This window comes from Cavia porcellus, unplaced genomic scaffold (genome assembly GCF_034190915.1).
Source record: "Cavia porcellus strain 051 isolate PalLab524CR breed Dunkin Hartley unplaced genomic scaffold, mCavPor4.1 scaffold_24, whole genome shotgun sequence".
Taxonomy (NCBI): Eukaryota; Metazoa; Chordata; class Mammalia; order Rodentia; family Caviidae; genus Cavia; species Cavia porcellus.
In genome coordinates this window covers 2,455,712-2,474,752 of record NW_026947507.1, presented here as the reverse complement: position 1 = coordinate 2,474,752, position 19,041 = coordinate 2,455,712, and positions in this window count along the sequence as shown.

Genomic DNA, 19,041 nt, shown 5'->3' with positions numbered 1-19,041 from the left:
GGAACCTCTTGTGGCCTCAGTCACCACTCTGGAACACGGCACTCTGTGGCTTTCTCTTCTGAGCAGTCTTTTACTTTTGCAGTTTTGATGCTGCAAAGGGTGAGGACCTGCTGCTTCTGGGATGCCCCCAGGCTATCTTTTTATTTCTCTTTCCTCCTCAGCAATCGAGGTCTCAGCTCTATCATTATAGTCCAAAGCTTTACTGGAGTTTTCCTTCTGGCCAAACTCACAGTGTTTTAAATCATCTGGCTAGGCTATTTGCTCTTCATTCACAACACAAATCTGGCTAAAAGTCCCCAACAATAGTTATGTCACTATCTCAATATCAGACTGCCCTGAAATTTCTTTTGCCAGATTAATCAGTTTGCCATCCTTAATCTCAGTCTCAGGCAAAGTCTCTGGACATGAGCAAAATGCAGACAAAATTTCTGTCAAGCCATAAAACACATCATCTGGAGACCAACAACCAATGCAGTCTTCCTTTCCAGCAGACACCTCCTGAGGCTGGTCTTTGTCAGCACACTTTCTATCATCAGCCTTCTGGTCTTCTGAGCTATGACCAGAATCTCTCCTACAGAACAGCCTAAGCTGTTCCAGCTCTGCCCTTTCAGGTGACATCTCCAAACTTTTCCAAACTCTTCCCTCAAGCCATTCCCAAAGGCTCTTGGACCACATGGTCAGGTATAGTCACAACAATGACCCCAACTCTGGTATCAAATTCTGTCTTGGTACTTTTCTCTCATTGCTGAGATAAAATACCGGATGCCCAATATGAAGGAAGAGGTTTATTTCTTACAGTTTGGAGGTTTCAGCCCATACTCAGCTGACTTCAAGGCAGAATGACATGGCGGAGCAGCTGTTCATGGCCACCACAAACAGCAAGCATGAACAGAGCAAAAGAGTAAAAAGATGTCCTTTTCTTGCCCTTTTACTATATGCCTGGTCAGCCTCTGGGGTGCAGCACTCACACCACCAATCCCAGCATAGACAGTAAACCAATCACAAATACTGTATTCAGCTATGTCCATGATTGCATGAGGCTTGAGGAGGGGCATCTGAATACAAACCATAAGAGGACTCAAATGATAAATACAGAGACCAAAGATTTGACAATCCCAATGCTTATCATCACAGATCTCATAAATAAATTGTGGTATGTCTTCGAAGTGGAAAACAAACATTTGTTAAAACAATCACAGGCAAATCTATATTGATGATGTAGAAGAAGGTCTCAGTTATCTAATATTGCCAAATGAATAAAGATAAAGTATATAGAGTATATATCAATCCAGTTATATTAATCATCATTTAATGTCAATTGTAAATTCATTATTTAAAAAGATAGACCTTATCAAAGTAGTCCCCTTGGCCAGGGGCTTAGCTCAGTGTCATAAGTGCCTGCTTGGCAAATGTAAGGTCCTGAGTTCAATCCCTGGCACACACACAAAAAATCATACACAAGCACAAACAAAAAGAAAGTAGTCCCCCTTTAAAAAATCAACACCAAACTGTACACTATCTATAAGAAACTCCCTTTAAATACATAGATTTATATAAAGCAAAAGTAAATAGATGGTGAAAGATATATCATACAACCATTAACGGAATACTTACATTAACTTTGGATATAGTAGATTTCAAGGCAAGGAATGTTATCAGGGATTTAAAAAAAAGAGTGACGAATATTACATAATGATAAATGGGTCAATTTTTCAAGAAGCTATTACAACCTTTAAAATGTATGTACCTGTTATGGTTTCCAAATAGGTGTCTCCCCAATGCCTAATGTGTTTATACATGGGGGTTTACAGAGGTGGCTGGATCTAGAGTGTGTGATGCTGGGATCAAGGATGTGTGATTAGTAAACACATCCATGATTGCTTTGGGATAGTTCTGGATAGAATTAAGGGTGCCCCACCTTGGGTGTGAGTGCCACACACCCTAAGCAGGGGTGGCTTGCATAAAAATCTGTCACTCCTCACTTGTAGCTTGCTGACTTTTGTTTTCTACCTGCATGGAATATTTCTCCTCTGCAGGGCCTGTCTTCATGCTACCCTGTGCTGGAGCCAGCCAACTATGAACTGAAACTTGTGAAAACTCTGAACCAAATAAATGTTTCTTCCTTTAACTTTGGGTGCCAGGTATTTTGTCTGAACAATAAGAAAAGTGATTAAGACAGTGCCTAACAACAACGTTTCAAAATATATGAGACAAAAACTAGCATTTCAAGCAGAAATAGCATTTCAAGGAGAAAAAGATGAATGTACTATTACAGTTAGAGACTTTCACATTCCTTTATCAGAAATTGGCAGAACCAGCAGGTACAAGTTGAGTAAGAACATAGTTAAGTTAAACAGCAGCATCAGGCAACTGGATATTAATTGACATCTACAGACTAATTTATTCAGTAACTATGGAATACCCAGTCTCCTCATGTGCATAGGGAACATTCACCAATGCAATCCATATCCTGGCTCAGAAAATACATTGCAAAAGAACTTGAGACAGCAGAAAACATACAGAGACTGCTCTGAGAACACAATGAAGTTAAATTAAAAATCAGTACCAGAAACATAACTGGCAAAATTAAAAAAAAAAAACTTGACATTTAAATTCTACATTTCAAAAATAATATAGTTCAAAGAAAAATATCTTAAAAGAAATTTTAGAATATTTTGAATGAAAGGAAAATACTATTTACCAAGTCTGTGAGACACAGCAAAAAACAGTGTTTAGAGAAAAATACACTATTTAAAACATATTAAAACATGCAGGAGAGCACAAAAATGATCTTAAAATCAATTATTCAAGCTTTGAAATTAGGAAACTTGAAAAAGAAGACCAAATTAAATCCAAAGTAAGCAGAAGAGATTAAAAATTGGAATAGAAATTAATGAAATTGAAAAAGAATAGAGAAAACCAACCAATCCATTCTTTACATATGGAAGTAAAATTGTTAAGACTATAGCTTAGGTGGCAGAGAAAAAAAGAGACAGATGATATTGCTAAGGTCAGAAATTAAAGAGGAAACACCTCTATAAACCCCAAATCCCCAAAATTAGAGGGATAACAAAGATTTACTCTATGCCCACAAATTTGACAACTTAAATGAAAAGAACCAATCCCTTAAAAATCTGTCAAAATCCACAGAAAGGAAGTAATCTTTGTAGACCTATATTTACTTTTAAAACTATATCAGCAATTAATAATCTTTCAAAGCAAAATGGATCAGTCTTAGATGGGTTCACTGGTGGCTATTATCAAATGTATAAGACAGAAATTATACTAATTCCTTCTAGTATATTTTAAAAATAGAGGCAGAGGGAAAACTTCTTATCTTACTCCATAAAGTCAATATCACCCTAACACCAAACCAAAGACTTTATAAGAAAATTACAGATCAACACGTCTCTTGAACATAAATGCCAAGACCCTTAACAGGAGTGGGAAGGGCACCTCACAAACCCACAGACGATAAAGCTGGGTGGAGAAAACTGTGATTTTCTGAATTCCAAGATTCAACTCCTACAAACAAACCATTCATTCAAAAACATAGAAGAATTTAAGCGGGGAGGACACAATATTTTTCTTTTTTTTTCTTTCATTGTTTTTTGGGGGGATTTTAGGGATTTTTATCCTTTTTGTATTTTCTTTCTCTGAATTTTTTCTTCTTTTTTTCATTTTTATTTTGCTCTGTGATTTTTCTTTTTTAGATTTCATGTTTTTTCTTTCTGTTACTTTTACCCAATGCTTCAATTCCTTTTATCTTCAGTAGTATTCTTTGTCTCACTTTTCCTCTTCTCTTCTTTCATTGATGAATTTTTCAAATTTTCCTTTTTTTATTCGCTCATTCCCTACTCCCTCTATATTTATTAGTATAATCATTAATCTTTATGAGGTTAAAAATTAAAATAGAAATTAATGAAATTGAAAAAGAATAAAGAAAATCAACAAAAATATTCTTTACATATATTAGTAAAATTGCTAACAATTTTACTTACATATGTAATCTTTATGAATCCTTACTTATATATGTAACCTTTATGAATCCTTAGCTAATTGGGTAACTATCCTACTATGGTCGAATACTGTTCTATTGTTAGTTGTAGGTAGAGTTATTGTATTTAGTACATATTTACTGCATTTACATATTTATAAATATTTGACTGTTCTTAGTGTTTATACTATACTGAAAGAATTCTTTTTTTAAATTTTATTTAAGGAGAAAAGAAAAAAAAACAGAGAAAGGGTACAAGTTATACAGATTTACAGAAAAAAAATAAACAGTAGGAAACCACTAGTTAATGGATTACATATTGTCATCTTAGAAATAATTGTTCAAGTCACAAAATTAAAGCTTGTAAAGTGGACATTCCAACAATGATACTGCAAACAGTTCTGTTCAATGATCCAATAAAACTCTGTGATATCATTTTCTATCTTATACACTTAAATATACATGCAGTTATATAGTTTAGAGCACTTTCTTTTCCTCTCTCTTGTACAATGACTATTACACATTTTGGGTTTCATTGCTCCCACGGTTCTTATTACTTTTTTGGAAGAGAGTAAAACCAAATGTGACATAACAGAACAGAATCGGTCAAGTCAAAAGGGTGGACATAATAGATAATGTAAAAACATAATACAAGGTGATCAACAATGGTTACCATGATGCCTCCCGCTATCTCTAATAGAATTGCCTATATCATTAGTTATAATACAATTGAGCAAAACAGTAAAGAATAAAACCGACAAAACCAAAACATTGGAGACATTGTAGGTCTTCAAAAGTAGATAAAAGTCAACGAGAATGGGCGTTATAATGAATCTCATTATCTTCACAGCTGATGCCTAAACTTTCAAACCTGATACTATCCAGCAAAACAGAATAGGGGAACATCAGTCAAAAACAAGATGGTGAGAGTAATACAGGGCTTTAAATCGAGATAATGGAAAGTCAAAGTGGGTTACTATAATATATCCTGCTATTTTTTTCCCTTTAATTAAACGGATAAAAATAAAAAAGTAAATAATGGAGTGGAGATTGAGATAAAAGAGGGCATAACAGCAAAACAGCGCAGATCAAAACATAACCATTTAAGCAGAATAGTGTTTCACCACCAGATAATTCTGACCTAAAAGTAGTTACCATATTGTCTCTTTCCTTGAAATCCTTGAGTACAACTTCGTATACTGTAGCATTAAGTATATCAAAACAATGTAAAACCATTTAAGAGAATGACAGCATTACAGAGTATTTAGAATCGACTAACAGAAAATGAACAATGGTTTCTGTATAATCTCCTTGTCTTTAAAAGGTTTTTGCTTATACTATCATACATAATAAAATCCAATAAGATACAACCTATTTAGACCATTGGAGACAGAAGAACAAAAGCTAGATGAGACTTCAAAACAAGATGATACTAAATCAGTATTACCTATTAAGATGTCATTTTCTCCAAAATAGCTGTTCCTATCATCCAATCTTCTCTGCCTCATTTCTGTTGAGCTCTTTTTCTGTCAGTAGCTGTCAGTCTGTCTTCTTCATTTTGTTCTCTGCTCCATTCGTTGTGGCCTCCCTGCCACTATTTCTGGATTCTTTGTATTTTTCTTTTTTAGAATATCCTGCAATACTCTCTGTAGAGTTGAATTGGTGGTTGCAAATTCCCCCAGTTCCTCTTTATCCTGGAAGCACTTTGTTTTTCCATCAATTTCCAGGGACAGTTGTGCAGGATATCTCAATCTTGGCTGGAGATTATTATCTTTCAAAGCTTGAATTATTTCCCCTTACGCTCTTCGTGATTTGATGGTTTGTGCAGAGAAATTTGCTGTAATTCTGATGGGTGTTCCCTTGTAAGTGGTCTGTTTCTTGTCTCTGACAGCTTTTAATATTCTGTTCTTGTATTGAATTTCTGGAATTTTTATTATTATATGCCTGGGTGTTGCTCTGTTTGGGTTGTAGGTAGCTGGGGTCCTGTATGTGTCATACATCTGAGTATCTTTACCTTTTGCTAAATTAGGAAAATTCTCCTGGATTATTTCTGTGAGTAGCTTTTGTAGTTCACTTGTTTGTGTCCCTACTTCTTCTTTTATGTTCTTAATCCTTAAGTTATGTATCCTCTTATCATCTTCTTGTCTTTGTATTATTGCTGTTTGTTTCTTTGTTATTTTTAAGAAGTTTTTCATTTCATTCTCCCATATTACAAGTCTGCCCTCCAGTTCAGATAGTCTGTCCTTAGTTTCTTTCAAGCTGTTATGCCAGTCTTGGATAGACTTCTTAATTTCTTGGTAGTCCCTTTGAACCTGCTTCACGTACTCTATGCTTTCTCTGTTTTCTCCATCAAACAATTCTCCCCTCTTTTTCTGTTCTTCCATTCCACCATCTGATTTTCTCTTGGGTGGTGCCTAGCATTTGTCTAACTATTCTGCATACTTCTAGCTTCAGGTCATTGATAACTTCATTCCTGAATTGATCTATGAGGCTCTCTATATGGCGCTTTATGTCTATTGGTGCGGTTTCTGCTATTGCCTGTTTCTCAGGATTGGAGGCCGAGGAGCCTTTCTTGTTGCTGCCTCTTCCCATATTCTCTGTTCCTTATATATGCAAGCTTATATAGGAGACCCAGCTTCTCTTCCTGTCAGCCACAGCCTGATCGAATTGTGCCGGTTAGGTGTTCCCGCTCACCGCAGCGCACCAGGGAATTACGGACCAGGCAGCCTATGTGGGGCCCGCCCCTCCCGGCCACCGTCAGGCTCTGGGATCTGGGTTGGGCCAGCCTACCGGGTCCGCCAGCAGCGTCACGCAGGCCAGGCACTTCTCACCAATCCCGCCTGAGAGGGGGATGTGTAGCTGGAGTCGCCACCGCGCCCTGCTCAGCGGCATAAGCTCCTGCCTTGCAAGCAGGCAGTCGTGAGTTCGATCCCTGGTACAGATAAAAATGAAAAAGACAAAAAAAAAAAAAAAAAAAGGGCAACTTAAAATAGAAGAAAAGAAAAATGGACAACTGAAATGAATAGACGCTTTTCAGAGGAAGTACAAATGGTCAACAGAAATAAAAAGTGTTCAACATCTTGGATCATTAGAAAATGGAAGTTAAAACAATGGTAAGGCTTCAAGTTACACTAGAAAGAATGGCAATCATCAAGAAATTAAATAACAGATACTATGTGAGAGACCAGAGGAGAACCAAGGCCTAATTGGCCTCTTCTGTGAGCACAAAGGAAGTGACTAGAGTGAGATGAGTCTCCTTACCTGGACATGTCCAAATGGATGATGGAAGGCAGATGAATCTTGGGTTACTTTAATTAACTGCCTGTACTGTATTTGAGTGAATAAAAGCAGGAAGAGCCAGACTATCAGGACTCCTTTGCCTCCTAGAAGTGAGAGCCTCCTGACTGCTGCATGCTAAACAAACTGTGTCTGTTTTTCATTCTGGTTCACCCCTGAGTTAGAGTGACAAACTAGCATGACTAGGCACCTGCAGGTGGTGCCTGGATAGGGAAAGCCTGGAGTGAGTGGCACCTGTGCAGGGATCTGGGATCAGCCAGAGTGGCTGTAGTGAAAAAAGAATCGTCCTACATTACTGGTAAGAATGTAAACTAGTACTGCCAGTATAGAGGTTCCATAAAGAACTAAAACTAGAAATTCCATTTGACCTCAGTAGTCCCCTTCTTGTTGTCTTCCCCAACAATCATATCACTGTACAATAAGCACACTATGGTTTTTTGAAGCACAGATCATAATAGCTAAATCCTGGAAGCAGCCTATATGCCCATAAAAAGATGAATGGATTAAAAAATAAATGAGGTATCTATACACTATGAGATACCATTCCAGTATAAAGAAGGATAAATTTGAGAGGTTGTGGGACAATGGAAACATCTGGGAAACATAATGGTCAGTGAAATAAGTCAGACACACAAGCTTAAATACCATATGGTATCTCTAATGTAAGTAAGGCCAAGCACAAATAAAGAGAAAATAAAAGACTAATAAGAGAAACAAGAAACTAGATCTTTTGTGAATGAGAAATTTCAAGAGATCAAAGGCAAAGGGAGAAGGGGAGGAGAAGAGGAAATAAAAGGATTTAAGATGTGTCATGTGCATGGCCCAAACACTCACCATGGATATAAACATTATGTATATCATAAACATGAACCAGAAATAATAATAACAATAATGAAAATTAGGAAAAAGGATTTAGAGATGGAAGGAGGGGAAGGGAAGGAGATTAAAAAATAATTTAGATGTATTATGTACATATACCTACCTACTCCCTAGGACAAATGTGAACTTCATGTACTACAAATATAAAATTAAATTAAATTAATAAATTTAATTTATTAATAAAATTAAATTAAAATAATAAAATTTTAAAAAAGACTACTCAAACTTTCTGAGTACGGTTTGGGGTAGAGCTAAAACCATTAAACAGGTTACTACTCACAATCAAATTCCTGAGTTTTGTACTCAGTTGCTACTGAAAATCTTGAAGTATCACAGAAGTCTCCTAAATTTCCTAACTCTATATCATGTATCAGACAGAAAAAAGAAAGAAGGAATATAACTGAACTGAAACATCTATATGATGCTTGCATCTTTTCCCTTCAAAATCTGTTTCTGTTTTGTCCAAAATTACTTTAGGGACGTATTAATTCCCTACAGTCCGCTTAAAGGATTCCTAGAATGCCATGGCTAAGCATGAATCAATTCCCTGGCTAATTTCCTTCAAGACTAGACAATGCCAGATTGTATTACACTGCTTGCTCCAGCCTGGAGTTCCTCCTATCTAAAAATAAAAAGGTATATTTAACAAGAAAGGAATCTTAAGCTTTTAAAGAAACCTTCATTTACTTGTTACATGAAACTCTGTGTATGTGCAATCTGCTATATTTGTCCTCCCTTTGTCCTGGTTTTAGGTGCTTCTAGGCATACCAAAGAGACATCCTGCTTAAATTAGAGAGCTCCTATGCCTCTAGGAGACACTGGATTAAGCACAAGGCGCCTGAGCCAGCCTCTTCCTTCTCTGTCCAGACCTCCAGACAAGATGGCAACTCCAAATGAACGTCAAGTATCTGAGAGATTAAGTTGGATGTATTCTAGATCCTCACTGGTTTTCCATTTGAGATTTAATACTGAGGTATACTTTTTTCACTGTATCTTTCTAAAAATATATTCTATGTTTCCATGATTTTTTCCTGAATTTTTTAATATTAATTTTGTGTCTCATTTTAGAAAGCAGGTGAATAAATATGTCAAAAATTATAAAAGCTTCCCTCCATATAAAATCTACAGCTGAGAATCCTTCCTACACAAAGCTTCCTCAAAACCCAAATCCTTCCTAAATATCCAAAATGCTACGCAGCGTTATGATATGAAATGGACAGAAACGGACAGTGAGAAGGTGCTTAGTCTCAAAATAGCGTTGGACTGCTATTGGCAAAAGTTTGTTAGTTTTATCATGTGTTTGTGATACATCATAAATACATTCATCTTGAGGTATTACTAAGTTTACATATTGCATTTTGATCATTTTCCTTGTTTTTATTATATTAAGTAAAATACATGAACATAAAATTATATTTTCTGTATAATTACAGTATATGCATTATAAGTACACTGCTGGCATGTAGTAAACATTTGTCAATATTTTAGGTGTATAAATAGATGAATACAACTACATTAAAAAAGGAACCTTACATAGAAAATACAATTTATATATTGATATGGTTATTTCTGAATAATAAATCAGGTATAGTTTTGTCTTTACTTTAAAATTATTATAATTAGCATTAGCATTTTATAACAGAGAATAAAATTATTTATTTTGGAAATGTGCAGTGCAGGGTATCATATGGTCAGAGATGGGCTACGTGAGTGGCCCACACAAATTCCTTTTATACAGACTCACTCTGGAGAGACTGCATTCCATTGCTCATACAAATGAAGGCTCCTTCCTAATCTCTTCTTAAATATTCTTTCTAGTTCCATCTCTTAATATCTCACACTGGGAACTACATTTTGCCATGAGTTTGGAGAGGTTAAGTTATATCCAAACCAAAGCAGCATTATGGGTACAGAAAGACACTTGTAGGAACACAAAAGAGGAAGATGTGCTGGGTGCAGTGGTGGTCACATGTAATCCCAACTATTTAAAAGGCTGAAGACGAGAATTGTAAATTCAAGGTCACCCTTAGCAGTTTAGTTAGACCCAGACTCAAAATAAATCATAAAAAGGCACCTCTGGGTTTGATGCTCAGTACTGCACAACATATAACAGGGATGATTATACTCAGGTGCCTGGTGGGGACCCCAGGAAGGGCTAATGCTTGAGCTGACACCGTAGGATCAAGCCAAAGACCTCAGTTAGTGGGCCCCACAGAATGGAGGGAGGAAAGGCAAATGTCAGACACAGGTCAAAGAGAGGAGAAAAAACTTTGCTCCTGCTCCATACAACAGTGCTCAGAAAATGGGTCTCTCCACTTTCTGGAAGTCTCCTAATGCAAACATTCTAAACAATTTCCATTTTCTAATGTGCATTTTTATATATTTTCATGTGCCCAAGAAATTCATTTTTTCACGATCTTTTCTTTGGGCCTAGAAATCCTCTAAATTTTGATGTGTATTCTTAAACTGACATGAAAACATGGGTTTTGTTTTGTTTTGTTTTGTTTAGACTAAAGATAGTTTATGGAACTAGTTTCTATCTGCTTCTATCTGTCTCCATAATGACAGAAACTTGACTTTTGGTTTTTCTGGCAGAACCCTGTTAAATATTTAAATCAAAAGATTTCCTCATATTAAGAGGATAGATGATAAAAGGGTAAAGACAAGAGTTTAGTAGATTTTGTCAAAACTTTAGAAGTAACATTTAGCAGTAACATTTCAGACTTAAGACTACTAAATGTATCTAGCACTGTTCATAGATTCAAGCATGATTATTATTGATGAGAATAATACTAACCATTTGTGACAACTGTGTGTATGCCAGACACCAAAAATCCTTTCCACAGATTACTCCCATTAACTATTATACTTGGACAGCACAAAAATTTTCTAATCCTCACTTTACCAACGACCCTTGTAAAAGCTTCATTCATGCTCATTGTTTCCATTAGTCACTTGATACTGCCAGCAAACAAAATCAGACATTCTGTACTGGGTAGAGTACTTCCTGAGAAGTAACTTAGTTTCTAATCTGCTCAAATCTGTTTCAACATTATGGCTTCTCCTCTAATTATCAAGATCCATTAATTCTTAGTTAAATATGTATATGTGACAAATATAACATATTAAATAAGGGACATATTGCATCATTTATATATATGTAAAATTAAATATTCTGTTTTCAAATCTGCTATGATAAAATATTCTTACAATGACCCATTTTAAAAAGAAAGTCAGTTGAATAAAATCAAGTGAAAAGGTGGTGCAGAACCTTCTAGAGTTCCTTATTCTTGCAATTTATGCAATAATACTTGTAATTTATGCAATCATATTTGCATAAATTCTAGCTGGGACAGCCAGTTACTAACACTGGGCTGCTTTTAGGAACTTCCAAGTACACTGAGTCAAGAATCCCTTTCTTGCTATTAACTTAATTACAATATTTGCCAGAATTAATAGACAAACTCAGAGTTTATTACAGAAAGCAGATGTCATATAATGAATCATAATAGCCACAGCCTAACCAGTTTAATAGGTAATCGTATATAAGTCCTGGATTTTTATTGGATTTTTAACAGTCCTATTGGAATGCAGTCTTGGAGTAATTTTGTCCTACAGACTGCTGAGAGAATCTCCAGTTTTTCCTGTGAGTAAATGAAAAGCTCATCCAGCTGTCAGTGTGTTTACATCCTACCCAACAAAGTTCAAGTTCGTCAACAGAGAGATGGGAGGTGAAACTCAGGATCATAAAGATCAGACTGCGGTGGAATAAATAGCTTACCAACATTTCTGTATTCTTTTTGTAAAATGGCAAATGACTGGGGAGAATTGGAATCTGTTACTCCTGGAGCAGTTTCCCCTCAATGATGTTAAGAGAAAAATGGTAGAAATGGCCTCAGGTTTCATACTGGGATTGAGAAGAGCTTCAAATTAGCTATTTAAGACCAGAAGCCACTTTTGGTAGACAAATGTCAGGGAAATAAGACAACACAAGGATCCTGATGTAGCTCAGTAGTAAAACACATGTTTAGCACACATGTGGTCCTGGATTTGGGTTCAATCCCCAGCATACACAAAAAATATGTTTGTCTCAGTTTTGTTTGCTCATATGTGTTCTTAAAGAAGAAATAGAGGATAATAAAATCTATCTGCACTCATATTCATTGAGTTCTTTAAAAGTTTGTTCGCTATAGGTTTGATCAATAAAAAAGACCCAAATGATTACAGTTGAAAGTTCTAGCTTTACTCTTAGGCTGACACATTTGCTAGTCAACGATCCATCAATAAGATAATAACCTTAGAGTGTCCCTTAACATAGAAGCTAGAGGCCCATTTAGGATTCAAGGCCATTGTTGACAGTTAGTAAAGAGACTTGTGACTGAACTGAGATTAAACTGATGAAATTGAAATTAATATAAGACACTATTTTCTCATCTTTTGCCTTGAAAGTGGATGTTCATCATCTACATGCCCTTCAAAATAGGTTGAGCAAATCTAGACAAGACAGATGGACTGGCCTGAGAGCAATCTGCTCCTGGCCTGAGAGGGTGGGTGGCGGGGCACAGAGTGCTTCAAACCGTGATGAGAGGACACAATGGAGACCCACCGAGGGAGCAAACAGCCTAGGCAGATCTCCTGTGCTGAGCTGTGGGCTGCAGGGGCTGCAAAAGTGAGGAAGTTCACTACTATCAAGGTCACTCAATGTGGCCTGAGAGAATTTAGTCATTTCCTAGCAACACAGACGGGAAAACAACTGCCTCCACTGTCCGGTAACTGTTGTAACTTTTGTGGCACCTAGTGGAGGTCAGTTTGACCAAGGAAATGACTAAATACTACCATCAGGAAGTAAAAGTTACTTGTTAGCATAAACATTATAATAATAAAATAGCTGACACAGATACATGGATACAGAGTGTTAACCTTGAGCCATATTTGACTCTGTACTAAAACTTGCGGCTTTCAGTAATCCCATAAGGTAGGTTCTATCATTATTCCAGTTGTATAAATGAGACACTGGAGCTTCAAAGGCATTAATTTCTACACCAAAAGTGGCATCGCCTTCAGCATCTGTTTCTTGGCTCTTCTGCTTCCATAAATATTACTAAGAATTTCAAATACCTAGTGTGATTAAAATAATACCATCATAAAGCAATTTAAATAGCCAAAGTCTTCTCGGCCTCTACCTGTGACTTATTTTAAGTAATATGAAACTTAGGTTCTAAAATAATCAGAAAAGCCATACAAGCTTCTGACATTTCTAATAATGCATTTGCCATTGATTATAGTCAGACTGCTAATAACATATTAAATTCTTCAGAAAAAGTCAAGAACAGAAGTGTGATTTATTTTTTCCCTGGATGGCTAAGGTGTCAGACAAAACTAAACTTATTTAAGTACAAATCAAGATGTTTGACAAACTCTTACTGGCTCCTCTAAAATACAATTTTGCATCCACTTTTGACAGGATAAATAGAAAGACATGTATTGTCCTGAAAAGGACAGCCTTAAACTCAAATATTTCCTATTAAGCCTAAAATAACCAAAAAAGTGTGATTATTCTAAAAGTGTTTGCCCCATGGATTCTTAGTTTCTCTGTAAAAGCAAATCGTGAGGAAAGCCACCTGGGGTGTGGATCAGTAATCTGTCTTTGAGCTCCTCAAAGTAAGGGAGGATCTAGAGTTAGGGAAGGAAGAATTGAAATGAAAACTTTTAGAAAGATGCACAGTGTAGACAGGAAGCTGAAGGCGTAAGAGTATACACGAGGTAAATACATGCCGTAGCTCTGTGTAAGCAGAGATTAGTGCTTCAGAAATAGAAGAAGGGATGAATCAGAGCTAGGCAGTGGAAGAATATATCCCTAGGTGACAGAAAGCTATTGAAAAGTTTCAGTAACTGTTAAGGACATCTACTATTTTCCAGGCTTGGTTTAAGGATTTGTGAAATAATGTTTATTAAGTACATTTGCAGCTTTAAAAATGAATACTAAGGAAATAGCAGTGTACTTATATCTCCTTTCCCAGATGGCAAATGCAAAACACCATCCACACAGCATTTCAGGAATGAAACTCAAAAACTTTTCAATTGCTGATTCCATGAAGGTCAAATCATAGGTCAAGCAGCTGTGTTTTAGATGTTCCCTGTCCACATGTATATAACCAGCTTTAGTGGAATCGTGCTTGCAGGCATGCTTTTGCTCACAATTCTCTGGAAAGTGATAAAATTATCACCTAATTGGCAGTTAGTTATTTTGGTCATCTCTAGCTGCCCCAGGTAGCAGTTACCAAAGGTGCACAAATTAGCTTCACCTACTGACTGCCAAGGCACACAACAAACAACAAATAACACTATGATTGGTAGAACCACTATTCCTAAACTGAGCTGTAGCAATTACTAAGTGCTTGAGTTTAGTGAAAAAAAAAAATCGTCTATTGGGAAAAAAAGAATAAAACACAATTTCTGAACCCAATGGGTCATGCTACAACATGCTTAGGTAATCACTCCTTTGCCCAAAACCCACACAATTGGCATAAAAGAATCTTCATCTCTCCTTTCCTGTCTTTAGCCTAAAGATGATAGATGATGAAGAATACCTCTATCTAGCACCTAAACATCATCATTTCTGTTCATCCACTCAACAAATTTTGTTGAGCTCTTGCTCTGTTCAGAGCATGATGCTAGGTACCAGAAAAGGAAGTAAATTAGGTCTAGCTGTGCCTTTGATGGCTTACAGTAAAGCAAGAGAGGCAGACCAATTTAAAAAAAAATTGCAATAGTCAGGAATAACTGATTCATTGAAATTGCAAGACAGCATCTCAAACTACAAAATAATATTGTCCCCAGAACCAAGGTCAGAATAAAAAATAAACAGGAATTCCCAGCTGCACATTCTTACTAACAATCCCTTTCACCCAGGACAACAATCTTTAATAGGAAAAACAGGAAGCATCCTATTCAAAATCCTGGTTGAAGGATACAGGCTGAATATTCATTAGGATAGTGGGGGGAGCAGGAGTGAGGAAACAGCAGGAAGCCAGAAACACGCATGGAATGAGAATTCCTCAAACCGTTGAGATATATTTCCTAGACAGCTTGCACAGAACAGGAATGCTGAAACTCTTCTATTATGAGACTAAATAAGGCAATGATAACTAGCTTAGTTAGAAAACTATTCTTCAATTGCTAATTATTGTCAGTTCATAGGCTCTGTATGCATTTTAATATTAAGGCATACGAGAGTAAAAGCATCATTTGCTTTCTGTACTGTCACCTTAAGTCAAATTAAAGGAATACAGAGGCTATACAAAATCATAATTATGATATAGCACAGCCAGGGAAAGGTAATGAGAAAGAACAAGCTTTTTTCTTGTTCTTTTTTGTTGCTGCTGCTTCCGGCTGATGATGACCAGCGTCACCAGGCTTAGCTGAATGGCTGGGTAACAGGTAAGCCTAGGGCCAGTCTATATATATATATGGTAGTGTTGTAAACACAGGGCAATAAACTGGCTCTAGAAGAATGAGAATGTTTTCCTTTATTTCTCCAAAAGAGGAGGAAATAAATGCATATTGGCAATATAATTAACCATCAGAAGTCTTGCTGAATTAAGACATTATCACTGACTGCATCTCCTTAAAGGGACAGCTGGGAGATTTTAAAGGTGACCTAAAAAGAGGATTTATTATAAGAACTGAGAAGGATCTGCTGGTAACATTTAATTAGAAGTTAAGTGCATTTGGCTGCACTACATAAAGGAAATCAGCGTTCTCTATTAGCTAGATTTGAGGTCATTCGCATTTGTTCTCCAAGCCCCGGAGAATTTATAACGTCCAGCAACCCAGTCCTTCCAGAGTGAGTCAGAGCCCGCTCACCTTCCTTCCCTCCTACTCCCTGCTCGCTCCGCCCCTGCGTCCTTCCAATAAGACATAACCTTTGTGTCTGAGTCCCTCCTCGCACATCTTCCTGCAGGGTGGATGGGCAGTCACCAGCATCAGTGCCCCTTCCAGCCCATTAGGTGTGTGTAAAGGACACTTAGCTTCAGAAAAGAGGAGAGTGTACATGAGCAAGGACACCGCAGCCCCAGGCCACCTCCCCACCTCCTCCAAACACAGATAAAGCATTGAAGAGAAAAGGGGCGCACAGCCAGGTGTGTGCTGGGGGAGGAGACAGCGAGACTGAGGAAGGTAGCAGAGGGATGAGGGGATTCTGATTTGATTTGGTTTGATTTGATGCACACAGGTCCCAGGCTGGTTGTTTGCACTCCTTCAAGGTACCCCAGCTCCGTTCTGAATGAGCCCTTTTCCTTACCCTATCTGGTGAATGAGTGCTTAACTTTGAATTGGTCAAAGACCCCCACAGTCATGAGTTTTCTCCCTAGAAGTGAACATACATGCAACAGTTACATAAAAAAAAAAAAAAAAAAAAAAAATCACTTTTGGCCCTCCTTGAACCCTTTCTCATAGTCTTCCAAATGAAAAATTCCCTGCTTCTAACTATAGTGTGAACTCAGGGTTGCATGCGGGAGCATTCCAAGGCTTCACATTGCCTTGGAAATCTGAGCTGTCTTCCTTCCACTGAGACAGGATGGCTTGTGCTGCTTCCATGATTCTACAGGAACACTTGAGTACTAGGGGCAGTTGTCACTCTGTTCTGAAACGACACCCAGAGGCTTTAATGGATCTTTCATAAGATTGCTGTATTTCATAAGAATAGTGAGAATAGTGCTGGACTCAAAGGGCATCTCCTGACTCCAAAGCCCTGTTCCACCTTCTGTGCCCTGCAGCCTTCTTTCAGAGTCTTGGAAACTTAATCTCTTAGAGATGGGCACTTAAAATGTGATTCTGGTATAGATTTTGCACAATTAGAAAACTCAAGGAATTTCACCTTCAGGATGGAAACTACTTTTTAAAAACTTCAAAGCATTTTTTGGCATTTCAAAGCATAAAAATAAATACTTTGGGTGTATACACCCTTCTGTGCTGGCAGGTTTTACAAAAGTAGGAATTTCAACATTTCATTGGGATATGGCTCCATATACTCAACAACTGCTGATTTGCTCCTCATCTGTGACCAGCGTGCCTCTAGAATCATGGCATCCCAAAGGCCTAACCCTGCAGTGGACAGGCTCTGGGTATGGCGTTAGCAGTTGGCAGATAATGGGCAAGTTGCTGAGGTTAACTTTGTGCTGCTTTGCTCTTTTTAACGTTTTTGTAGGAAAGTACTTTCCAATAAATAAATTCATCTCTCTGGGACATGTTTTCTGCATCTATAAAATGAGTACCACTAAACAGAATTATGTGGAGAATACAATTCTTCATAGATCTACAAGATTTCTAAGCTCCCAAGTGATGGTGAGTATATTAGAGCCCCAGGGCTATTTAACAAAATGGCAAAATCAGAGTGCTTAATCAGAAACTTATTCACTCACAGCGCTGGAAGCTAGAAGTCCAAGATCAAGATTTTGGCAGGGCAGTAGATCCTCTGAGCATACTATGAAGGATCTGCTCCAGCCTTCTTTCCCAGCCTCCAATAATTTTTTGCTTAAGGCAACCTAACGTTGGCCTCCACATGCAGTTTCACTGTTTGAACGCCTGCCTCCTCACCTGGTACCCTTTCTCTGAGTCAGACCGGTTCATCCTACTCCAGCATGATATCTTCTTAACTACACCTGTGATGACCCCATTTCCAAATAAAGTCACTTTCTGCAGCCCTGAGGGTTAGGCCTTCAACAGATGAGATGTAAAGGGATGTAGTTCAACAGTGAACTATACAGGTGTTGACCACAGACTGTGTTTCTGTATTTGAATATATCTGTCCGAGGGCCGAATCAACTCCATGGATACCAATAACTCAGTTTCCATAATAGAAGGGAAAAATGTGTATGCACAGAGATTAGGTGTATATGTGACCCCATCAGTGTTAGAGCGGGGGCCATACCAGTTCCAAGGGGCCAGGAGAGGTGAGCACATGCTGCTGTGTGGCATTGCAGGAACCTTGGCTCTGCTGAGGGATGGCCAGAGCCAGGCTGCACATGCTGCAGCAGCATGAGGTTCACGAGGTGCAAAAGAAGGTTGAACAGGCTGCTGAGGGGCCCACAGGAGGCCCTCAGTGTGTTTGTCACATTGAGAGGTCACACCAGGCACAAGTACAAATACACACAAATACGTACAGACATCACAAACACAGACATTCCACCTATATACACATACTATACATAGATGCATTTACTACACACCTCACACACCACAGGCACATCACAGACACAGATATAACACAAATGTTACACAAATTTATACATACACAAGTATACAGAAAAACATATAGCACACTCAACACACATACAAACAAGATATTACCAGCACACGCACAAATACACCATTCATTTATTACACATAAATGCACATACCCACACCACACATCATATACACACACACTACAGACCACACACCACACCAGAATACCTTCATAAACAAACACTCAGCTGAGTTGCATGAGTCCGAGAAGTGCGTGGGTTTACACATTGTTCCAAAGCTGAGGTCTGGGTCGCTCAGGTATGTGACACTGTGTAATCATGGCTTACAAGGAAAGCAATTACAATCAGGACACATAATTTATATTATTTTATGGTGGTCACCCAGAGTTAAACACAAGAGTGCAGGAAATCTCTCCACAACACTAAAGACCTAGAGAATCCAGCTGAGGACCTGGATCCCACAGTAAAATCCTGCATGAGTCCAGCTGAAGACCTAGAGCCCATGACAATGACTCATGCAAGTCTGTTTTATGGATCCTCACTGGAAAGGCCCAAAGGTTAGGAGTGGAAACTAGAAAGTCTGTGCCAGTAGGGTGAAGGATCTGTGCCAATAGGTTGAGG